This window comes from Vicugna pacos, chromosome 5 (genome assembly GCF_048564905.1).
Source record: "Vicugna pacos chromosome 5, VicPac4, whole genome shotgun sequence".
In the NCBI taxonomy this organism is placed as follows: domain Eukaryota; kingdom Metazoa; phylum Chordata; class Mammalia; order Artiodactyla; family Camelidae; genus Vicugna; species Vicugna pacos.
This window is the reverse complement of record NC_132991.1, coordinates 37,457,433-37,476,408: the sequence shown is the minus strand read 5'-3', so window position 1 is coordinate 37,476,408 and position 18,976 is coordinate 37,457,433. Positions and strand designations below refer to the sequence as shown.

Sequence of the window (18,976 nt, the reverse complement as noted above, 5' to 3'; positions counted from 1 at the left end):
GTTATCGATATTGAATACTTCAAAATTACAGATTATGTGTGTAAATGGGCATGTTTGCATATATAAATATATGACATAATCTCTACTGAATTTCTCTTAAATTAATTGGTCAGTGATGGTAATGTAATGTATACATCATCCCACCAGTGTATTACAGTCATTATACATGACTATTAGCTATTCTAACAGCTATTTTGAGAAGGAATCAAATCATATTAATTTGAGGCAGTGCACTTTTCAAATTACTTACTTATAAGATTTTTAATTTAGTAATTAGCTGAAATAATGTCTTCTGCAGGAAATCCCATCCTTAGAATTATATTCTGTCCCCAGATTTATAAGTTTGGAACTCCAAAACCTTCTATAAGGACATAAGTTTGGAAAAGAGGCCATGTTTCTCCAAGCTTGGGAAAAAGTTAGTTCAATTAGGATAAGAGTGTAGATAAAAATGGTTTTGCAGAGTCTGAAAATTGTGTTTGGATATTGTCACAAAACTTAGGGTACTACTGTTTTATATTTATTTAATCTCAAAATGTTACTATTTTCTGCTCTTACCCTTAGGACTCAGTGACTGTTTCTAGGTGTTCAGTGTACAGCTATTCTAGCACTAGCACAATGAATCATTTTATGTAGTAGCAAAAGATTAGGAAAAAACCTAAAAATCCTTCAGTGGAGAGTTTTTTACGTAAACAAGGCACAGCTGGGTGGTGAAATACTATACAGCCCTTAAAAGGACAAGGTAGCTCTTTGTGTACTTTAACTGAAAACACCACTAAAATATGTTATTGTGGAAATGAAATGAGGCACAGAAAAGTCTGAATAATAGGCTATGACTTTTGTTGAGGAAAGTATTTTTATAATTTTGCCTGTGGAATACTACTAACTCTTACTACCTCTAAGAAAGAGAATTGCTTTTCTAGAAATAAGGAAGGGAGAGAGGGAGACATTTTTGCTGTTCTTTATCAAAATGAATTCGTAAGACAGAGTTTAACTTTGTTTTTTCTATCTCCTTGGATACATTTATATCAGTAGCACTCTTGATACACTAAGCAACTGTATACAGAAAAGTTTTTTGTTTTTTTTTTTAAGCTCACAATTGATACAGAAAGTAGAAGGGAACAGATGAACACCTTGGAGAAATGGAGGCAACTGAGAGGGGAAGAGGGAGAAGGTTTAAAAAGATATATAAGTATATTGAGAACTATTTATGGTGCAATTCATTAAGATGTGGCAAGGAAGAAAAGTGGAAAACAGTGACACTAGATAGTGTAGAATTTCTCTTAGAAAGGAGCAGGGACCCTGTAGGAATGCAATTAGTTCAGACTGTTTCTGCCACCAGATGGCATCATCATCAACCCAAGACATTTTGGATGCTATGGGTTAATATGGGTGATTGTGGGTTAGAGGGAGAGTAAAATGAAATGGCTTTCAGATTAGGAAATGGAGACTAGTGCATGAGCAACTATTCAGAAGTTGTTATAGTCAGAAATACATATGTAACAACTCAGTTTTTACATTGATAGTGCTTATTATGATAAAAAAATCATATTATGTGTGTACGTATAAAACTGTTGTTTAAGTCTTGCTTAAAAACTGTTGTTTTCCTTAATGTTAAAATTCATATTATGGCTTTGAAAAAATATTTTTCTCTGTAAATTTTGTCGGCAAAATCAAAGTGAATCATACATTAAAGCAGTTGATATAAGTGATGAAGAAGGCAACAGAGTTTTTGAGTTGCACTAATATTTGAGTTGAATGACCTAGGAAGTGGAACCCTTCAAAAAAAGAAAAAAAAAATTTGGCTTCTCTCCAAAAAGGTGTCAGGCTCATTCAGTCAGTAATTGACTGAGTAGTAATTGCATATAACCCAGTGGATAAATTTTCTGTAGTAGACACAAGGGTCATGCCTATTTCAGAATACCATCTTAGGCAGTGATGTCTGAGAGCATATGTATTAGCTTGAAATATGAATATCTAGAACATCAGTGTTACATAATGTAAATAAATGTGAATTGGATCCATTTATTCTCTATCAACTCCAGTTACCCGATTTACTAATTTTGAAAGATCATGTCCTAAAATACATTTTTAATACCTATTTTATGTAGAAAAGAACTTTGTGAGATTATTTATTCAAGTATATTCCTGGTTTCCTATCCTGTGCCAAGTTCTGTGCATACACTGATAACAAGATGATGAAAAATACACACAGTCCCAAGGCTTACAGTGTAAAAAACTAAAGGATTTGGAGTTAGACCTGACTGGTATCCCAGCATGTTGCTTGTTGATCCTGCAGTGCTGACAAATTAATTAGCTTCTCTAATTCTCCATTTATTAAAAAAAAATTATGAAGGATCTCCCATGTGCTCACAACAGTTTAGGGTGAGGGTCAAATGGGAGTGAATAAAACAGGTAAAAATTCTTGACCTTAAAGAACTTACATATCAGCTTTTCTGTCAGATGAAAAACATAATAATAACAATCTCATTGCAATAAAGACTGAATGAAAAAATATAGAGTACTGAGATCAGTTCTAGGAAACAAATTGGCATCCTATAAAGAGCAGTTCTCTTCTCCTTTGGTTTATGGGCCTTTAGATTTTTTTTCTACAAAGCCTCCTTCTGTGCTCAGGGAGGGTCTGTCTTTCCCATCTTTGTGTTCACATAGGAACTCAATCAAAGTTTGTCAAACTGTTATTTTTATCTAAAGAAGTGGTAAGAAATAGCACTGGAAAGTTAGACAAGGGACAGAACTTGTCTGACAAACTAAGGAGTCTAAACTCTGTCCTGTAAGCAGTGAGGAACCACTGAAGGCTTTTAATCCAAGATGTGAGGAGTTAGATTTATGACTTAGAAAAATAACTATGTCAGCAGTCAAAGTCTAGGGAGAAAGGAAGGGAGGCAGGAAGGAAGTTAGGCTTCTTGAGGGAAAAAGGCCAGCAGCTCAGCAGCAGTTAGAGTTCTGGGAGTAGATAATTTTGCTCAGAGATCTTGTATAGTGAGAGAACATGGGAGCTAAAGGCAGAACCCGGGGGAACATCAAGATGTCTACACAATTCAATTATATAAATGCTTATCGAGCACCTGCTGTGTGCCAGATACTGTTCCAAGGCCTGGGGAAATAGTGACGAATGGGTGGTTGAAGTTTATATCCTGGTGGAGGGAGATAATAAACAAAGAAACACATAAAAACCAGAAGAAAATATCAGTTACTGACAGGGGTTGTGCAGAGGGTTGAAATAGGTTGATGTGAGAGGGAGTGATTTAGGGTGAACTTGGACTAGGTGATCACAGAAGCCTCTCTGGGAAATGATGTCTAAGGTCTCCATGGCAAGAAGGAGCCAGACCTGAGAAAAATCAAGATAAAGCTGCTTTGGAAAGGAGGATATATAGGGATGAGCAAAAAAGAGAGCTGGTCAGAAGGACTGAGAAAGAAGGACTGAGATAGAAGGGAAAAGAGTTCTCTTCTGCTGTCCAAGAGGAGGGAGGAAAGAATCCAAAGAAAGAGCAGTTAACGTAATCAGATCAGAAGAAATCAAGTCTGAAAAAGCCCACAGGCTATCAATTAGATTTACTGATTGGTGGCTTTAGCGAGAGAAAATAAAAGGACGAGTGAACATTTCTTACTATCTGCAATGTTTTTGGAGCCATGTTATTTCACAGTTCATAGAACGGTTTATTTTAATCATCACAGTAGCAATAACATTACTATTCTCATAGTATAAATGAGAAGATCTAGAATCAGAGATGTTAATAATATTACCCTGGGTCAGATCAGATAGTGAACAGGCTGGTATAAGAACCTGGTTCTGTCTAACTACAAAACTCTCAGTGTCTCTAAGGTAAGTGGTGGCAAAAGAAGCAGAATGTGGCCTGGAGGAATGGGGATTAAGATAGAGGCAAAGGGGTGTTTTGTGTCCTTAATGCTGTCATGAAATTTGACCCTGGAAAAGGCTCGGGAGTAGGGGCAATGGGTTACTTGACTTGAGAAAGTCAATATTTCATTAATAATATTTATTTTATTTATTAATTTATAAAGAGCCTTGAAGAACAAGTAGAGTTCTTACTTGTATTTTATCCTACACCAGAGGTTGATAAACTATAGTCTGTGGGCCAAATCCAGCCTGCCCTCTGTTTTCTGTGAGTACAATTTTATTCGAATATGACCCACTCACTTCTGTGGGTCTAAGGCTCACTTTTACTTGTTGTCTGTGGCTGCTTTTGCATCATATTGATGGAACTGAACAGTTGCAACAGAGACCGTGTGGCCCACACAGCCTAAAATATTTCCTGTCTTACCCTTTACAGAAAAAAGTTTGCCTACCCCAGTCTTATAATGGAGTTGCTGAAAGTTATTAGCAAATGAAATGGATTATGTGGAACATATAAGAAGGTTGTATGTATAGCAAGATGAATGTGGCTCTTCATGCAGGGTGAGTTTATAGGGAATTATGCTACTATGACAGGGAAGAAGTGATGGGAACCTCCCCAAGGTAGGAATAAGCAGGACAGGGTAGAAGTGGACTTGGGAACTGATGGGACGCTGGAGTTGTGAGAGAGAGTCAAAGGTTGATCTGAAGGACCTGGGTGGATGACTGCAGAAATAAGGAAGTCAAGAAACGAAACAGTATAAGGGAAGACAGAGAAATTTATTTTAGAAACGTGTTATGCATTGAATGTGGCATAGTGGAAAGGGCATAGATTTCAGATGCAAGAGACCTGAGTTTGAGTCCCAGCTCTCCCACTCGTACACGTGAGACAGTAACAGGTTGTTGGAGAAAATAACCTTTCCCAGAATGTTACCTTATCTGTAAAATAAGCCCAGTGGTGTCTGCTCTGGAGGATTTGGGGGTGGTCAAGATGAGATGCCTTTCAGTTATCACTGTGTTTGGGACATATTAGGTAATTGTAGTGACAATAAGCTATTGTTATTATTGCCCATAAAGTTGTCATATTTCAGAATACAATGGAAATTTGGTCATCATTACAAGTATTACACTATGTTAAAGTAGACTTCATTTTCATTTGTGTCAAAAGTGTACCTCTGGCTTGACTTTGGGCTACTTCTTCTTCTTATTCAATCATCTTTTTTTCATACTTCCTTTCTTAATAGCCAGCTAGACAATTCGTCGTGTACACGCCCAAGTAGAAAACTTTCTAGCATAATATCAATTTCTTTGGCATTGAAGAATAAATTAAATGATTCATTAACATTCCAGAATTGTTTCTTGTAATTGGTGTAGTTTTAATGGAATTACAGGATGTGATCAGTTTGTTCATTCTGAAAATTTAGTATTCCAACTTCACATTTATATTTATTTTTAATAAAGGCTTAAGGTTGAAACCTCACCATTTGTGTTTCTACAGCTATCCCAGATCAAAATTGGATTGGCATAGCTACCTGCCTAGTAACCCAACAATTCCTCCAGACAATTTTTTTCTTCTCTTTGCCACTGTAATCCTTACTGATCATTATATATGGTTTTTACATATTGCCAATGAATCAAATAGCAAAATCAAAATTAAATACTGCAAAACAACTGCTTTTCAATACATATGTCAATGAAGAGGTCTTACATATACATGAGTGATCATAATGTATAGTTTTAAGGCTTGTAAGATATCACACACACACATGCACAAATGCACAAACATACACAGCCGTGTAATTAGTCTTAGCTATTAAACTTCTAGGCAGTAAAAAAGAATACCTTTTCTTTCCAACCTTGTTTAGAAACTAATTTAGAAGTAGTTTCTGTGGTCAGATAACTGGGTCAGTTTTATTCCTGACGAAAAGTAGATTTAGCAAGTTTGGGTTAGATGCAAGTAAGTAGACCTTATAGTATTTCTTGTTAAATTGAGCCTTAAGCATTACTACTTAAGAGAGGAGTGAAAGGCCAAGAGTGTTCATCTAGCAAGAGTTTCTCCACATGGAAACATTAAGACTAAGGGAGTAAGTGTTAACCTGTAACATCAGTTTGTTCTTAGAATTCTTTCTCACCTTTAGACATGTGTAAGAAAGCTAACTGTCCCCAGGTTATTCTGAAGCAAAAGAATACAGTGTTTATCTCAATCCATTTTGATATCAAATTTTCCTCAAAAATCTTTTTTTAAACGTCTTTTATGGTGTCTCCTTTGACATGTATCCTCTTATGCTTGAAGTATTTTCAGTTGTTCTGAATTCTGATGTTTTACCACACTGCTGACATTGGTATTTATTTTATTGCTCATCTTTTATCCCTCATGCAGTCATGATTTAACTTACTGCATGATTTCACCCTGATGGGTACTCTGCTGGCTCACTGAGCATTCATAGTCCTGCAGTATATGTACATTGCTGTCTTTAGTGCATTTTGGTTCATCCTTCCAAGCAATTGGCAGTGGGTTTAAGCTTACTGCTGAACTCTTTGTTAATTTCAAATCTTTCTTAGTACACATATTGGGTTTATATTTGATGATTCCTTTACCCACATACCCAAAAGGATCATTATATGAGCCAAAATTATAGTCATTTTTATTTTAACGAATAACAATAACCAATCTTAGAAAAAATGATATCTGTTGTTTTAAAACCTGTTTCAACTTAGTATTATATTCAGTGTGATAATGCCTCAATATTAGTTCAATTTATGTCACTAGTTTACTTCATTTCACACAAGGGACAAAATAAAGTACCTGGTACATCTTCTCTATGGCATCCTGTTGTGATTTAACTCAGAGCCATGTATTTTAACTCTGGTTAAAATCTTGGCTCTGCTACTGGCCTTAAGGTCATTGGTAATTTGCTTCACTTTACTAAGACTGTCAGTTTTCTTCTTTATAAAAGTGAGCATGGTTAAAACTTCACACAATTGCTAGAGAGTAAAATGAGATAATATAATTGGTGTATGTAAAGTTCGGAGCATAGTGCTCAGCTTATATAAGCCATGCTCGACACATACTAGTCTCCTCAACTTCAATATTTACTCTCCTACCACTAAAAGAGAATACAGTATTGGCAATACCTGTTTAGTGACAGCAGAATGATAATAAAGATTTCAGGATCCCACTGTATGACAAATCACTCATCTGCAGTGGTGAGTGGACACTGGGCTCCAAGTACCAACTCCAACCATGGAGAAATTAGAACAAGGATAGAGAGAGACAATAGTTGTTGGAGAGTTTATATAGGATACTTCTTGTAGAAGAGCTGGCCCTCTGCCTAAACTCCACCCAAGCCAGAAAATTACTTCATATTCATCTGCTGTGTATTGCCTTAGTTAAAGCTCTCTGAGGAATGAGCAACAAAACCACACCTTGATATCAAGTAGGACAGTATCAGATATTGTAAAGGTATGACAGTAAATCCCACTGTTCTCCAAGATTATGAAGTACAGTCATACCCCGTGGAAGGGGAAATCGGGAATTGCCAAGTCCCAGACTGAGCTACTGTCTCTCTTTCAGAGGCTGCATGGTCTCAAGCTTCTGTCCTTTCTTCTCCTTCCTCCTCTCTCCCAAATACCTTCTGCAGTCCCTTCTCTCTCCTCTTTCTCTTCTCACCCTCTTTTTTCTCTCTTTTTCTCACCTCTCTCTTTTCTCTCTGTCTCTGTCTCTGTCTGTCTCTGCCCCTCCTGCCACCAGCATTTTTCACTTGTACTTGGTTCAGTGTGCAGTCTTGAAATCAATATATTCTTTTAGCTCATCACCCCAGGATAATTGGCTCAGTATTTCATCATTGTAATGACACTTCCCAGAGAGGAGCAGGTTTAGCCCAGATCATTTGTATTAGCCAATGGACTGGCCTTCCTAGATGTGAGGTTGAGCACTTGGGATTATGTTCATATGATATCTGTATTAAGCCTTCCCTCCAGAGGCTACAAGAGCTGGTTCATCAGCTATTTTCCTACCACTTCGTACAGCATTTGGAATGTAAAATGTGTTCAATAGATGTCTGCTGAAAAAAATGAATGGTAAGATTAGAATCATAGTTTATTTTAGCAAGAATCTCAGCTTTACTAATAATTGACAGCCAATATGTATCCAGTATTTATCGTTAGCCAAGCATTGTGTAATGCACGTTCATGTGTTCACATGGTTATTTCACAACAGTTCTATGGGAAAATCAGGCACAGAGAAATGAAATAACTTGCCCAAGTTTACAGAGCGAGTAAAGAGCAGAGCCAAGTCTATAGCTGGTACTTTCACTCTAGTGTCTACACTCTTGACATCTATTCTAAACTGACTCTAGCTCTGCACTTTATTTCAAACAATATAAAGTAAGTCTATATTAACTTATACCACTCTTGATATTTTAGTACTTTTCAGTAGTTAAGGAAAATAAGGGAATGGAGTTACACAGCAATAAATTAATAGATACCAAGAAGGTCAGAGTTTCATGGTACAGAATGCAAATGGATAGCTAAAAAGGTAAACATTTTGTTCCTAAAAATCTGTTTTCTTTTCTCTCCTCTTTATGGTTATACATTTCTACATCTTCTGTTTTTCTTTTTCCTTATACATCTTTTTCCTCTTCTTACTCATTTCATCCATATCCACTTGACTATGCAATGTGATGGCCACTCTTGTTGTAAGAACCAGTTTTACTCAATTTTTATTCTGTAGTTTGGAACCACAAATTGTCAATGCCTCCTCAAAGGGTAATATGTGAGTAGGGAGGAAAACACAGTAATGACAGTAAGAGGAAAGCCTTTTGTGCAGCAAAGAAAAAGTCTCAATGACAATGTCATCTCAAAACCTCAAAACGTCATGTAAAATACAAAGACAATGAAATAAAATGAAAAGTACCATATAGTTCAAGTTGAAATTAGACTATTTTTTCTTTATTAAATGTATTTTTTAATTGTTCATTTCACATTTTTTATTGAAGTATAGTCAATTTGCAATGTTGGGTTAGTTTCTGGTGCACAGCATAGTAATTCAGTTATACATATATTTATATTCCTTTCATATTCTTTTTCATTATAGGCTATTACACGATATTGAATATAGATTTACAATTAATGAAAGAAGAACAAAGTAATATTTAAACTAAATTGTACTTTTAAAAAATGGTAATACTACCCAATTTAGAAGAGGCATAAAGTAGGAAGGGTGACAATATGGTGATTGCATTAATGCCTTTAAAGCATTCATTCATCTTTCAAAAGTTATATTCTGAAAAAATAATTTCAAGAGTGGCATACATGTGTGTACAATGCTGCTCATCACTGTTGTATTCATACAGATTAAGTCTGGTGATAATTTAAGCATTCAACAGGGAGGAAATGTTAATTTAGAGATCATGATTATTAAAATATTATGCTACTATTAAAATGATGTTTACTAAAATGTAACATTATTATTAAATGCCATTAAAGTGATGTTTATAAAAATTATTCTAGAGCTATACATAAACGCAGATACATACACAGGCACAAACAAGAGGAGACTCAAAGGAAATACACCAGTGTATTTGTAGAATTTCTCTCAGGGTGGTAGAATGATACATTTTTAAAAATATGGTTTGATATTCTAGATTTTCTACAGTATGTTGATTGGTGTGAGGGCAATACTCTTGCATTAGATTTGTGTTTAAAGGAGTCTGACACTTCTGACACTCCTGGTCACCAAATGTATGAAGGTTTTTCCCCACAACAAGTAATTTTCTGAGACACTAGCTGGGTTTCCTGTAATTTAACTCAATTCTGACACCGTCTATCCAGCCATAGCATCAGATCCCACAGGTTAAGGGCTCAGTCCCACAAGACTGCCCCCTTTCTGCCCCCTCCACCCCCGACTTCAGACACCAGTCACAAGCCCAGATTATTATCTGTGCTTCTGACCAACCAGCAATCGATAGAAGTTCCAGCTACCCCCTCTTTGGGTCCCATAAATTTGCTAGAGGTGCTCACAGAACTCAGGGAAACACTTACTTACATTTACCAGTTTATTAAAAGATATGATAAAGGATACAGATGAATAATCAGATGAAGAGATACATAGGACAAGGTCTGGGAGGGTCCCAAGCACAAGATCCTCTCTCCCTGTGGAGTTCAGGTGCGTCACCGTCCCAGTGTACATGTGTTTGCCAATCTGGAAGCTCTTTGAATTCCTTACAATTGGGATTTTCATGGAAGTTTTGTCATATAATCACGATCAGTATTAACTTCATTTGTATTCCCCTCCTATCTTTGAAGGATGAGGGATTGGGCTGAAAATTTCAAGCATCTAATCATGGCTTGGTCTTTCTGGTGACCAGCCCCAACCAGGAGCTATCCAGGAGCCCATGAAGTGTCACTTCATTAGAAAAAAAGATGATCATAGTACTCTTATCATTTAGGAATTTATAAGGGCTTAAGGGCCCTGTGTCAGGGAGCAGGGGCAAAGACCAATATATACCAATATATATTTTCTATTATCCCACAGCAGCATAGAGACAAATGTTTTCATCCATCCCCTTTCCTCTGTCCATTCCCTGTTGAGGACAAGAGATCTCTCCAGTTCTGATTCTTGTTTTGCTGATCATTATAAAAGCAAGTGATAAAATCAGTGCAACCTAAGAGAATAAAAAGAGAATAAAAATTGATACAAGTTTAAGCTAAAATTGCAAAATGAATATAAAATAAGAAAATATTTAAAATAATGATCTAAAATGAGAAAATAAGAACGGGTAGGAAGTTTCTCTTTTTTATCTAAAAGGCTGTACATGAATTTTTTTTTTAGATTTTTATTTCATGATAAATTCCCTGAATTTACTCTCAGAAAAGGTAATCACTAAACCTTGACACAGGAGTTATGAAGTTCAATTAAAACAGCACCTCAAATTATTGTCTTTAAAAAGTGATTTATAACCAGAAAAAATGCTTAGTAATACTTGAGTTTTGAAGTTAAATTATCAGAGTTTGTGAAAGTGATAATAAACTTTTTTTTTGTATTTGTATTTTTTTAACTTTTATTTTTAATGATTAAAAAAAAAATTTTTTTTTGGAGTAGGTACCTGTTATTTATCTCCTTTCAAGGACCCTTTTCCTTTTGTATTGGAGGACAGACCGTTTCCAACATTTGACTGTTACAAATGATCATTTAATTAAAAAAAAAAACAGTCATGTTTTGCTCTAGAATAATTCTGACATGGTAGGAAAATTAACCAAGTACTGGTGTATATTATTGTATATAAAAGGTCACTTTAATGATTGAGGTGAATTGATTCAATTGAAGTGAAACTTGATAATAACTACTTGGAAGAAGATAATTCAAAGCTTCAGGGAGCGTGATTAGTCTAGCCATGAGCAGGGATCAGTTTTTCCTATTTATGGAAGTGGCGGAAACTGGTGCCCTTTGCTTTTCTTCTCTGAGTTGTCTTTATGTCTCTTTCCTTCACTCAAGCTTCTCAAAGACAAGGATGGTGTTTTTCACTTTGGAACACACTAAATAAATGGCTAATGCTCTGAATTTGAAGTGGGAAAAAGAAAGGAGAGTCAAAATGCTGGAGATGTAAACATTAAGATCGTATTTTACTTAGTTTAATCGTAAGTCCTAATTGGCCTCCACTATTGATTCTATGGGCTTTGAGGGTTTTAAATTTGAAATAGACTGATGTGCTTCCAGCTCCATCTAAGCTGGCTGCTCTGGTACTTGCTTGACTTTAACAACACTTGTGGCCGACAGTGGGGAGTAAGGAAGGGAGCTTTCATAAGTACTCCAAGAGGGAAAACTATACTATATTGAATGAATTGGGACCAAAAAAATAAATAATGGGTTAAAAAAAGAATTTCATTTTTGTGATGCTAAAGAGGCAATATCATTGATGTTACTGGAGAAGTTAGAAATAAAACACCATAATGAGGCAGTAAGATGAATGCAATGGGAAGGACATAGTATGGTGAAAGAGAACAGCTTTTTAGTTAGAAAATCTGGGTTCAAGCTCAGATTTTCTTTTGGTTATTAGATATGACCATTTCAACCCTCAGTTTTCTCGTCTCTAAAATGGAGGAAATGCTAATATTTTACTTAGAGAGTTATTGTCATGATAATTGAATGTCTTTTTAGGAAGTGTTTAAATTTGGGAACCTGAAATCCATTTACTAACACAAATAAAAAAGAATGTGTTTTTAAAGAGTATAAAGAAATCAATGGCTAATCAAATGAAGTATAGCCTGGCTCATAAAAATTTGAAAGTCACTCTGACTCTATTCTCTTTTTCTGTCTTTTCTGTCCCTCTCTCTCCTTGAGAGAGAGTTGTCTATCATTAGCTCATTTCTCTGAATTCCTGTGCCATTCTTTTTTTTTTTTTTTTTTTTTGGCCAAGAGTGACATAAAACCTGATTACAAGGGGCTTATAAAATAAGGGATTCACTGACGTATATAACAAAATGTTTGGAGGTAGAACAGATCCAGAGTTGGTAACTCAACAGCTCAACTATGTCATCATGGACCCAGGTTTTTCTTATCTTTGTGTATCTCTACCTCAGCCTGTAGCCTTCCTCTTAAGCTGGTCACTTCCAGGGTCCCCAGTAGATACCTCTGTCTTAAGCATCAGCTGTCTTCAGAAAGAAAAAGTGCTGTTTTTCTTGCACATTTCTTTTTAAAAGCAAAGACTACTCAGGAGGTATGTCTCACCAAAAATGTTATTTGTAAATGATATAGCATTATACAAGTAGTTTTGAAGCTATTCATGAAATATTTGAATAGCAATATTCTGAAGATACAAAAGTACGAAATCAGATAAAAGGTTGGGGAAAAAAATCCAAGTTTCACTCTGAAACTTTACTTTATTGGTAAGTAAGAATTTATACGTAGTCCTGTATAAACTCTTTAGATTTGTAAAAATTGTATTCATTTAAAATATCTTCCATTTTAAAGTTTATTGTAATAGTTGCTATAGTGAACACTAAATTGAATAAATAATGTATCTAAAAATCTCACAAGGCAATCATATATATACAAAAATAAGAGCAACACAAAGTCAAATTTAAGTGCTAGAGCAAGGACCAAAAGGTTTACCTTATCACGAGGCTGGGAATTAAGAAAAACTTTATAAAGTGGCATTTGCTCTCAAGAAGTTGGGACAGAGGAAGGCTACTCATGTAAGGGAAACAGAGTAAGCAAAGACTTGCAAAAAGCAGAGTTGTAAATATATGAATAATGTTAGGAGATCATGAGAAATTTCATTTTACAATGGTGATGAAAATAACAATAATGTCTGGGCTGGATTTTGATCATGGAATACCCTGAGGGTCAGGCTAAGAAGTTACACTGTATAGTTTGAAGCCAAAAATCATCAATTACTTAGAAAAAGAGTTAGTCTGCAGTATATTGAGGAACTTGGAGCTTTGGAGACTGTCTGCAATAATTTGAGCAAATTCTTAATAAATTCAACCAGAGTTGAATAGGAATGAAAATGAAGCTCAAATCCATGAGATAACTCCAAGTTGTGAAGGTATAAAACTTAATAGTCTGGACATAAAAAAAATGTAACAGAGATTTTTAGACCTTGGGAACTGGACGAAAGGTAGTGCTTGTACCAGAAATATGGTAGAAGGAGAAACTTGGAAGGTGGGATCAGTTGTTCAGATTTGGACCCAAGGCATTTGAGATATCAAAAGGGACTTCAGTTGCAAACATTTGGAAAATCCAGGTTTGGAATTTGGAAAAAAATTTGACTAAATTTGGAGATTTCAATGTCATCACCACATTAATAATATACAAGAATATTAAGAAGAGGGTAGAATGAAATCAAAACAATTCACGAGATGAAAAATAATAAAAACTGGCTACTTTTTCATAACAATACATATTGTAATAGCATCATATGACATTTACAGTTTCTGCATGAATTTATATGTTTTGTCTTAATTCATTCTTTCAGAAACATGTCCCAAAGGTATTGGGTTGGTATCATTGGTTTACAGTTTGTGAGACTGAAGCCCAAAGAAGTTAGACAATTTACCCCAAATCAAGTAGTCAGAAAGCAGAGAAATTGGAATACTTGTGCTTATTTTAGGGCTTAAAATTTCACCTGTGGTAATTTATAATTAACTGAAATTAATATAAAATCTTTGGGTTCAAAAGTATTATTATTAAACAAGTGAAATAAATGTGTATACATATCCAGTAATAATTCAGTAATTCTGTATTTGATGAAATAATCTAAACATCTGTACTGTCTCCTTCAAATTTTGAATCAAAGTTTGTTCATTCAGATTCAGTGTGATACTGGGATAAAATGAGCTGGTGTCTGTGAGAATTCTCAGGCAAATATGTAATCAAATTGCCATGAACTGAGGCTTAAGATGTAGCACCTGTGAATACCTGCAGTGGGTAAATTAAACCAACAAAATAGTTCATGGATTTTACTAAAATTCAAAATTTAAAAGCCCTTCGTTAGGCAAATGATGAATAAATTTTAATGAAAAAACAAGAGCATCACTTTCCTTTCATACTGCACTTTTCCAGACTCCCATAGGATTAGAAACATGGTAGTACCCCTGTGTTCAATATCAATTTGTTTATGAGGACATCTGTGCCTTCTGCTTTGCTTATTTGCATCTTAAGTTTGTGTATTTACAAAATTTGACTACTCAACCATCAGATGCCATTTTTCAAGTTTTGCTTCATTATTTTTAACCCCTTGGGTTTCTACATTATGCCATGTATTTACATATGTAAATACATACACATATATGTGTTGGTAAGGCATTTGTTTCTTAAAATAAAACCATATTTTTCCATATGTATGTATACATATATTTGCATGTGTAGATAGGTAGCTAGATGGATAGGGCATTTGCTCCTTAAAATGAACCATAGTTTTCTCTACCTTTCCCTTGGAGATGAACGTTCTTTACTAAGATCTATAGAAGTCCTTAATAGGCTGGTTGTAAAAGCAGTATATGGGCAACAGGACTGTTAATTCAGCTAATATTATTAGTTTATGAATATTCATTTATTTGTTTTGAGCAGCAATTCAACTTTGTAAATGGCTGCAGCCAGAAAAAGCTCTAATTAGAGGAATTAATTAGGACTTGGAAAGGTGAACAAGGATTTGTGAGCATTTGGAAAGGGAGTATTTTCTGTTGCGAAAAATACCTCCTGGGGAGCTTGAAATACAGTTTGCATGTACACAAGGTAGAAAGAGAATGAAGGGTTTCAAGTCCCAAGGGCACAAGAGAGTGGTCTGTTGTTCAAGCAAGCCCAAGACATCTTGCATACCTAGGTCTTTCCTTGGTGGAATTCATCGTTTAAAAGATCTTGTTACCAACATTTAAAACCCACATTTAACCCTGGTATAAAGATAAACCCGTTAAACAAGAATGATCTGATAATGGAAACTATTTTCCATGGTCAGCATGGTGCATCTTTCCCTCTCAGTTACCTCCATAATATCCCTGCCACCAGAAGCCCAGAGGAAGCAGCTGTTCCGAATATGTACAAACAAAAGAAGCTGTTACTATAGCAACCATAGAACTCTGTGGAAAAGCGCTCCCTTTAACACTAGCCGATCCCTCCGCCTCACCCCTCCCTCTTTTCCTTTTGTGCTCCAGTATAGACCGCCCTTGGACAGAAATGATGATTGGTGATTTGACAGCACGTAGGGTGGGGGCAGAATGAACACTTCAGTATGTGTTTACACTTTGCGAGAGTCGGAAGACTTGCTCCGCGTTAAAGCTTTTAGAAAAGGCTGCAGAAATTGATATTGGAGCACCTGGCGGCTTGATTCCATAACTTTTCTTTATTCTCCTTTAAAGATACTGCTGACCTCTCTCACTTATTAGTTGATGAAGCAGTGGTGTCTCTTACCTCTGCCTTTTGTTTCAGTTTTCCTCCCTCGCCCCTGTCCATGCCCACGAGCCAAGCACAGCAGGGCTGAATGGAGTCTGTGGACTGCTGATTCCACAATTGATACTGAATTGTACAAGATAGGACAATTTTGATGTCAGAGGTAAACGGGTGGTGCTAGACACTGAAGGTTATTGTGTTTTTCCATATAAGAGAAACAGGCATAGGTTATCAAAATTAACCCAGCTTCAGAAAACCTGTCTTGAATAATTAAAATTCAAGTAATTTCATCTCTATTTTAATGTTCCAGAAAATTTTGTTTTGATTACTCTATCAAAAATATCTTTACTTTTATATCTTTTTTGGTAGTCTTCAATTCACTGATTGCTTCATTCCCAAACTAGTATTGAAATCAATAATTTAGTTACTGAAAATTAGTTTTTAAGTGAATAATTTAAAACTTGGAACATGTTTTGATGTGAATACTATCTGCTTGCTAGCCTTCTAACACAAATCATGGCTATTTTGCTAACACAAATCTATTTATCCCTTATGTCACTTAAATATCTTATCTTGGCAAGGGAATGCTGTAGGATACTATTCTTTTAAATGTATAGCATGGCCCTTTATTAAAAAATCTTGAGTTCCAACCACACCTTGAAGTAAGCTGTCTAACTGGGGCTAACTGTGTTAAAACTTGTTTACATGAAAACTAAAATCTTGAATTTAAAAAGTAATGAAGAGGAAATAGTCTTACTGGTTATTAAAACATTTTTAAACTTTATACATAAAACTGTAAAAACAGGTCAGTAGAGACAAGATAAGAACCCAGATGACCCAATTATTTGTGAGGTTTTAGTATATGGTGAAGGTAGCTTTCCAAGTCTCTGGGGAAAAAGATGAATTCATTAACAAGTGGTGTACACCATTTTAGTAGCCATCCGGGGGAAAAAAATGGATGTACATCTTAAATCCTACATCATAATAAATTCAAAAACGGACAATTGTTAAATGTAAAACAATGAAACTGCAGTCATAGTGAAGACATAGGAAAAGTATGTTCAGAACACTGGAAAACCACTTTTTGCCTACCAAATTGAAAAAATATTACATGTTTATAGACATTGTTGATAAGGGTGTGGGGACCAAACATTTTCATCCATTGCTTGTGGTAATATACATTGGTAAAACTTCTATGAAGGTCAATTCAAGTATAGCTTTTGAAATTTCAATCATATGTATCTTTTAACTGAGTAACTTCCCTTCTAAATATATATTCTACAACACTAGACACACCAAGAATGACTGAAGTACATGGTTAGTCATTGCAGCAAAACAATTGGAAATTCTGTTTATGCCTTTGAATATAATATGGGTTAATATAGTATGGGTTAAATCACAATCATGTGATAAGATACAATGCAGCCATTAGTGAGAGCAAGAGAGAAGATAAACTCTTCATAAATTCTTTATAAACTGATAGGGAACAATCTCAACCATCAATTGTTAAATTTTTAAAAAGCAAAGTAAAGAACAATGTAATAGAACATTATACCTTTTGTACAAAAATAAAATTATGTCTGAGTGTGTGTTTGTGCATGTAATTTGCTTCGAACATCTCTGAAAGGACACACATAAATACACACACACACATAAAACATCAAAAGTCTCTTGAGAGGTAGACATAGCTGTAACATGGGTAGTAGGAACACTTCATTTTGTATCTTTTGCACCTCCTGAATTTTTTGATGTTAGCCATTCAAAAATAAATTTATATGAAACGGTCTAAAACTGTTGCTTTCTAATCTGTGTTGCTCAAACATTGGGTGGAATGCTGGAAGGAGCGAGCAGTGAGAGCGACCAAAATTAAAACCCAGTGCTGGGCTCTCCCTCCTTTCACTTCAGCTGTTCCGTGACTGTCATATCCCTCTTGACATTTTCTTATTGTTTCTACCGTCTGTTTGATCTTGGGAGCAAAGACAAGGAAGAAATAACATTGGTTAAGGGTGAAAATGTTTTCCAGAATTCCTAGGACAGTTTGAGACCACTTAGATCAGAGAACAGATTTGCATAATCTGGACGGACTCGCCCTACAGATCGATTTGTGACAATATGTATTTCTTCTTCATTCATGGGTGGAAAGATGTGAAATTCATTAAAGGGTACCACACATGTAAATAGGCTTTGATGTGCTTACTTGAAACTTGCCCCTCATCTTGGAGGCACATCTGGTGTAAAACACACTACAAATTTCGTGTCATACAGCTATGTATTCAGTAGTAACTCAGCAAATACTCGTTGATTCTGAGGATCAGAAATAAACCCACTATGCAGCGAGCTTGACCCAAATCAGTACTAAGCAGACCAGTTGTCATTTCAGGGGTCTTTGCCCTGGAAAAATATCTGATTAAACTTTTTAAGAGTTGCTACACAATACCCAATTTTTTGTATAGATATTTTTATTGAATCATAGTCAGTTTACAATTTTGTGTCAATTTCTGGTGTACAGCAAAATGCTTTAGTCATACATGAACATACATATATTTGTTTTCATATTCTTTTTGTCCGTAAGTGGCTACAAGATATTGAATATAGTCCCTGTGCTATTTACAATAGCCAAGATGTGGAATGTCCATTGACAGATGACTGGATAAAGAAGCTGTGGTATATTTATACAATGGAATACTACCCGTCCATAAAAAAATAATAAAATAATGCCATTTGCAGTAACACAGATGGATCTGGAGATTGTCATTGTAAGTGAAGTAAGCCAGAAAGAGAAAGAAAAATACCATATGATATCATGTATATGTGGTATCTTAAAAAAAAAAAGGACAAACAAACTTATCCCCAATTATTTTTTAAGACTTCAAAATAGGTAACTAACTTCCTGCGTTCTGGTTCAGACAGTATAACATATCATAGTCCCAGTGACACAATGAGAAGCAATTTAAAACTTTTACAGCCATAACCATTTTTTAGTAGGGTAGAACCTAAATCTCCTGGTAGGATTCTCTGGTCATTTGCTTTACAAGCTCAAACATTAACCTTCTTGATAGGAGCCTGTATAAAATTCTCTGCTCCAAAATCTCTTTGACAAGAGTTGCTAGAACATTTTTGCACTCAGTTATGTCTAGATTCCATAAATATATCTCAATCATGTAACTTTTTAAAAATTAGAGTGGTAGCTTCCTCCATGTTTTATGCACACTTCAAACCCA

The 18,976-nt window shown here is 35.3% G+C and overlaps 1 protein-coding gene and 1 long non-coding RNA gene across 2 annotated transcripts in view; one reads left to right on the top strand and one right to left on the bottom strand.

Moving 5' to 3' along the window:
• Nucleotides 1–18,976, top strand: part of KCNH7 (potassium voltage-gated channel subfamily H member 7) — a 389,771-nt gene that overhangs the window by 49,485 nt on the left and 321,310 nt on the right. The gene's annotated exons all lie outside the window — the stretch shown is intronic.
• LOC140696379 (uncharacterized) lies at nucleotides 10,302–15,400 on the bottom strand. The gene is made up of 2 exons (XR_012072619.1): nucleotides 15,352–15,400; nucleotides 10,302–10,533 (listed from the first exon to the last, which is right to left on the bottom strand). It is a non-coding gene; the product is annotated as an uncharacterized lncRNA (long non-coding RNA).